General features: G+C 50.8%; 1 pseudogene; it reads left to right on the top strand.

Annotated features, from left to right (window-relative positions):
* Nucleotides 1-4,178: 4,178 nt before the first annotated feature.
* LOC147443428 (uncharacterized) lies at nucleotides 4,179-6,467 on the top strand (annotated as a pseudogene).
* The last annotated feature ends 341 nt before the right edge of the window (nucleotides 6,468-6,808 follow it).

Genomic DNA, 6,808 nt, shown 5'->3' with positions numbered 1-6,808 from the left:
TCGAAATCCCATTAGAACACAAAGCCTAACTCACCCCCCAGTCTCTTGAAACCCTTTAAGGGGGTATGAAAACTATCGACACTATCGACACTGTCGACCTCCCCCCCCCCCCCTCTCTAACAATCTTATATTCACCTTTGTATGGGCTTAAAAGTACCAGATAGAACGCCACCTTCTTTACTCGTTGTTGTCTTTCTCTTCTATTTGTACCTTATCCAGAGCCGCCCTAGACCACGCCGAGCTCCACCTACTATAACGTGGGTTCATCGTCCCCAACCCTACCTTGGTCGTCTTGTTCAATCAATTAATGGAGGGATCTCTAATATGGTTTCTTTCTTTCATTCAATGGTCCAATTCTTTGGGTTACTCGGCGTCTTTAAGTATATTATGGACCAGGCCGCTATCAACGTTGTCCATCAAATACTTGCTGTCCTAAACGAAGTTAGTAAGAATCATAAAGGTGGGCCCGCCTCCCTTAGTGATACAGAGCACCAGAAGCTCATCACTGAGGTGGGTAACAAGGTGTGGACCCGGGTTGTAAGTCGCCCGGAGGTCACACCCGTCCAATGGTGGGCCAGACAAGCTGTCCCGGAGGGCCTTATCCGGCTCGTTAAATGGAATTTTGTCCCGTTTGTAGCGGGCTATAAATGGATCTCGCGTGATAGTAAGGTCGAGGCGTCTGCCACTCGAGAAAGGACTCGCCAGCTCGCCATTCAGGGTATGTGGAGCTTCCTTCTTCCCGCATGCCTTGCTATCATATCCGCTCATCTATTTGTCCGGGAGGTTGAGTTCGTTAAAGTCGCTAGTGACGACGACTATTATTCCGATGCACCTGACCACTCAGGGCGTATCGTAAAACGAATCATGTTTGGTGGTGGTAAACTGAGCTTTTCCATACCTTATAACCCCATATTTCTCATTGTTGCTCAGTTTCTCATAGGTGTTACGGTCTTCCAATCGGTCAGCTTCCTCATACTCCTCTTGTCTTATCAACCCTTTGATAAACCTATGGGGCCCTCACCCTAATACCTAAAGCCTCCTCTTGACTTATGTTACTCTCTAATATATAATGATAGTGTACACTTATGGTCTATACCTATACACATAACCCTACTCACGCTGGGGAGGGTCCTGTTGGGGGAAAAGGGGATTGTGGGCTCATACCAGCCCCTTTTCCAAGTGTCCTCCTAGTGGAGGCCCCAACGCCTTCATACGCAGAGTCTCTCTTGTCCTCCCTCCCCCTTTTGTATTGTAACCATATAAAGGGGGTGGTAAAGGACAAAAGGTCGCTTATGAATGATAAAATCGCTCTCAAATGGGCACCTAGATTGCCCAACAAGGACGCTCTGAGGAGGCAATCCTTGAGGTATATAGCAATGCACTCCTAGGTGTGTTAGCATCTTGTTGAAATGGCCTCGGCCCAGCTCGCATTAAAGACAAGCTACGCGGCCTATAGCCAGTGGTGTGACATTACTGGCACACCCAAGGTCCCTATTCAGGCCTTCAATAGGGCTCTTACATACCGACCTATTTCAAAATGGCCCACCGTTACTAGAAAGCGAACGGCAAAGGGTATCATCTATCTAAACCTCACCCTGCGTAGCTGGGTAGATGCAGCGCCCTCCCTCGAGGAGGGTAGCCAGCGGGTGTCGTCCAACTCCCAATAGCTGCCTCTATCCCACCACTGGACAGCAGCTATGCCCATTTAAGCTGAGCCACCCGTATCTAACCAGCGGGTGGTTGTTCTCTTTATATATGATAAGTTGGTCAATCGGCCAGAAGAAGGTTGAATGAACGACGGAAAAATGCGCGATAACCTCGCGAAGGATCTTCACCAGAGTATGGTTCAAAGGTCTAGGGAGGATAATAACTTTCCGAACCCTCTAAACATTGGCTTTGGTTTGGGTTCACAGAGCTCTGAAACCAATAGCTCCGGTGGCTCTGCCTTTCTGCGATTTACAACACCAGGTGGTAGCACAGCCAATAACGCTCCAAGCGGTAGCGCCGGCAGACCCTCAGGGAGTGCAGGATTTTTCAACAGCCTTGGGGGGCTGTCGAGTGGCTCTACTACACCCTCTTCCCCTCCCCTTAACTTTGCCAACCCCCTTTTCTCAAGCAGCGCAGACCGTCCGTCCCACAAAGAGATATCGGAGGACGACCAACCGTCATCCGACTTTGTCGATTTCCGAACCGTTGAGGTTCACCACCGGGAGCCTCTCACAAGGCCTCTATCCCCATCCCATCGGGCATGGAGTGCCCCACTTGATGTAGACCCCATTTCAGTTACTGTTATTGGCCCTGACGGCTCCTCCTCCATCTATAGGCAGGCTGGGGGTGGCTATAACCCTGGCTATAACCCTGGCTCTGGCTCCATTCCACTTAAGCACTTTATTGTTGCTTTGCGTCGAATATGGCCAGCGTCGGCTCTTGCGCAGGCTCCCGGATGGTTTGAATGGTGGTGGAACGGAAGCACGCCCCGACCAGCGCACCCCAGAACGAGAAGCACTTGGGCTATCATCCGCGCGGGGCAATTCAATTGCCTTGATCAGACGGCACTTCTGCAACTAGTTGCATTATTATTAATCATCCTACTTGTACTTTTTTTGGTATACCTATTGTACGACAGTCAGGTGCGAGGCACACCTAGGGTGGCCGTCTCCGCCTCTAACGATGGAACGCCTAGCGGGCGCGCCATCTATATAACTAAAGGCCAATTTAGGAGAGAACGGGATCGTCGAAAGGGCAGGGAGAAGCCCGCAGAACAATTACTAAGAACTGCCCCCCCTAAAAGGACGTCGCCAACTCCCAACTACGCAGCGCTTTACGAATACCCACCCCGGTGGATCCCTTAAAAGGAGGTGGACAAGATATGCCAATAGATCGATTTGACGAGGTTCCACTTAGGCTACACAAGGGCAAGGTAATAACAGTAACAGGTTACTACGGCTTAAAGAGTGCAACCAGTGCAGTGAAATATCCCTTAAGAATGGATTTTGAGGTGGTTCGATGGCCATTGGGTTCATCCAACCTGAGCTGTTTTGCGTAGTCTTTTATTTCCCACTGGCTCGAAACAGTGCTTCTTCCTTTGCAATCGTCTGAAATAAGGTGGTACAAGATGACCCTTTACCTTGCGAGCGGTAAGACCTACCAGATACCTTTGGTGGGCAAGTACGGCAAGTTTCAGGGGCCTCAGAAACTGAAAAAACGTTTGAAGTTAGCCTTATTCCTAACCACAGGTCTAAAGCAACAAAGACGTTCCGCCTTGGAGGCATAGCGGAGGCCTATGACCAGTTTCATCGCCCTGACCTCAAAGCACCCGAGATAATCCAACAGGCCCAGATCCTTGAAAGATCCCTAGTTACCCCAATGATTTTCCCAGTTGCAAGTGGCGTTGAGGGGGACCAAGAGGTCATGATCCTACGATACGTAAAAATCCCAGAGGCAGAAAGGAGGGCTCGGCAACGAGATCCTAAGCAGCGTGTGAAGATCGTGGCCATCCATTTTTCAGCCGCCTTCTGCATGGGATTTCATTAACTGGGAATAAAAGCAGGTGGAGGCAGATAACTAATGGTTGATAGAACAGAGGGGGATCCACTGGCTCAATGCTTGATCCCCCTGTCGTATTTAGAGTTTGAGTTGATCAGCGACCTTTTGAACTGCGGGTGCCACCTATTTTTCCAGAAGGGTAAACATCATCTCCCGGCGGAAAAGGAACGGAGGGTGATCAGAGAGGATTTGGTAGGAGAGTGCGCGGTAAGGGCACCACATCCCACAGGTTCTATAGGGCTGGATGTGGATTCTCTCCCTCATGGAATTAGCCTTATAGATGTGGACGATTCCTTTGTTGTGCGCGCTATTACAGACTACCTTGGGAATGACAATTCCTTTATACAGGAAAGGACTCCCTCAGGCGGCCTCCATCTTTGGGGGCGGGGGATTCCCCTTTGGGAGAAACCTATGAAGGGCAGTTTGTGTTTAGCAGGCGCCCGTGTAGAGTATTTTTCCACTTGGAAAATAACAATCTTGGGAGAGGGCCGTGAGGTCTATAAGAGGGCCCCCCTTGCTGGATTAGGCGTGTTCCCGCATCCTCTCTGGCCCGCGTCCAGGAGGGCTGTGTAGCTGAGGTTAGAACGCCTATTCTTAAGGGGACCCGGTGGAACACTCTTTAAGGGCAGGTAATGGGTAACCGGGCTATGCAAAACGAGACCCTCATCTTCCAAGCTCGCTATCTTTGCGATCCCCCCTTTGAGAAGGAAAAGGAGCTCGATTTCTTGAGAATCCTTGAAAAACGAGCGGATGAGCAGACAGGCGAATATGGAGGAGATACGGCTGAGTTGGACCACGTACTGGACGCCCACATAGGGGCGTTCCTGGCCGATCGGTTTAAGGATACATGGGCCTACCTGCTTCCGGACGAGCAGTGGTATGAGTATAAAAATCAAAGGTGGGATAGTCCACCCGGATGGGCTTACGAGATACTAAATAAGATAGAGGAGGAGATGAAGGGAATGGGGGCTGCGTTCACACGACCCCAAAGAAAGAGAATGAGCTCCCAACATCTTCTTACATCAGTAGAGGAGCACCTGCGCTGGCTCCTTAAGCGGGCTAGGATGGTGGATTCAGGGCTCCCCTTTCTCAACAGAGTACTTGTTCCTCACAAGTCAGGGCCGTTGTTACACCCACCCAGTCCCTTGTGGGTCTGCACGAGCTATGCAGGTATTGAGCTGGATATGTGTACACCAATGACCCCCATCCAGAAGATCTTTCTCCTTACCCTGATGGATGGAGACATCCTAAAGTTAAACTTGTTGAGAGCCTTCCTGAGGCTAGTCTCTACATTGGATACCCGCGAGCAGTTTAGTCTCTTTCTGTGGGGGCCCGGGGCCACGGGAAACTCGACCCTAACAACGCTATTGGAGCACATACTAGGGGAGATGTATGAGAGCCTGGACGTAAGCCGGATAGCAAATAGATTTGAGCTGACACTCGTGGAAGGTAAGAACTTGCTGCTCTTCCAAGATGTTACTCGACAACCGAGTAGTGCGGCTGCCAGCATATTAAAGAGGTTTCTCTCCAACGAGAGGGTAACTGTGGAGGCTAAAGGGAGGCCCGCTATGTCGGTTAAGGCCGGCGCCCACTCCCTTTTTACGGCCAACTGGAGGTGGCCTGACATGGACCGATCTAGCGGGGGGAGGAGACGCTTCCTCTTTATACAGACACCGAGAACGGTTACGCGCCGCAATCACTTTTTTATTGAGATGTTCAAGGGGGATGCTAGCGGGCTAGTTAACTGGGCCTTAGGAATGCCGCCCAACAAGACCCGGATAGGTCATACTGTGGAAGCCCTTAACGAGTTAATAGGAGGAGGGGCGGACTACCCAGGGCTTATCGAGTGGGTGATGAAAAAGGTTAGACATGACCCAGGAGCCGAAATACCACTAGGAGCAAAGAAGGTGCCTATTCCCGGGTCTCTCTACGAGGATTATATCCTCTACGTGGATGCAAATGGGATAGAACCTATCCCATTTAACCAATTTGGGGATGCGCTAGACGAAGTCATAAGGTCGCAAGGATATCGCGACGTTGTTATTAGGAGGAGATCTATAGGGAGTGTAGTGAAAGGGCTAAGGCTGGGTCATGGGGAACCCATAAGGAAGAACAAAATAACAGGTTCAATGCGGTACCTGATGAAGACTGATCCTTGGCCGGGGTTTAAGGATGACAAGGAAGGATGGGAACGGGGAGGCTGCGAGACAGTTGACCACGTTGAAAGCACGGGCAATGTTGATAGTGTCGATAGTGCTGATACTTTATCCAGCAGGGAACACGTAGACGGAGAGGAAGAGGAGACCAAAGCGGAAGGTACCCTACCCCCCAACCTAGGACCAGTCCTGGAGGAAGGATAGGCCGTGGAAGCCAGAGAGGGAGAGTCTTTGTCTAATCTAACCCCCCCGGAAGTGGAGAAGACCCTTAAATTCTTGGCGCAGTATCCAGAGCTTAAAGAGGCCTATGGAAGAAAGGAGGTATGGATAGAGGACCAGATGGTTCAGTGGGCTGTATTTAGCATTAAGGTAAGGGAAGGTCTAAAGGAACAGGTGGGGGGGCTCTATCTGCAGGCAAAGAAAGCTTCCCCACAGACGGGTTACGGGTTGCCACCCTTATTACCGAGTACTACCTTGGCCGGCTTGCCTTACTCTCTATCGGGCCAGTTGGACTCTGAGTTATCGAGGTTGGCTGCCACCCCCTCTCGATACAAAGAGCTCGTTAATCTTCTCAATGAGGAGAGCAAGGCTATCACCAGCACGTGTTACCTACTGTTCCGCCTATTTAACGTGGAGAATGGCCCCTATTTCAACCGTAAATGCCCCGTGCAACACCTCTTTGCCACGTCATATGGTGAGCTCCCCAACTACTCGCGACTAGTCCCGAAGAACGGCTTTGGTGCAGCCACCCTGGCCAACCTATGACGCACAATTAAGAGGGTCATTTGGCGGGTTATCGACCAGCTAGTTCTTCCCAGTGAGCTTACCCTGGAGGAGATCGACATGGTGACATGCCACACAGGCATCTATGCGGGCCTCATGGCCCAGACTAAGGCACCTAACACGTGGGAAGCGTACCAGTCCGGGTCCTTCTGGTCCTTCGTTATGAACAAGTGGGGAGACGAGTGCCCCGATCCCCTCCTTAAATGAATACTATTCTGGTCTAAATGGGGCTAGCTTGACTCGTCAAACGGGTTCCATCTCATCGAGTATTAGAGAGGCACACCAAACGTCCCTATCCACCGACCTCATTGAATTTCAAAGAA

Source organism: Adiantum capillus-veneris, chromosome 14 (assembly GCF_014529385.1).
Source record: "Adiantum capillus-veneris isolate H3 chromosome 14, ASM1452938v2, whole genome shotgun sequence".
NCBI lineage: Eukaryota > Viridiplantae > Streptophyta > Polypodiopsida > Polypodiales > Pteridaceae > Adiantum > Adiantum capillus-veneris.
The sequence above is the reverse complement of the archived record's forward strand: the minus strand, read 5'-3'. Positions and strand labels throughout refer to the sequence as shown.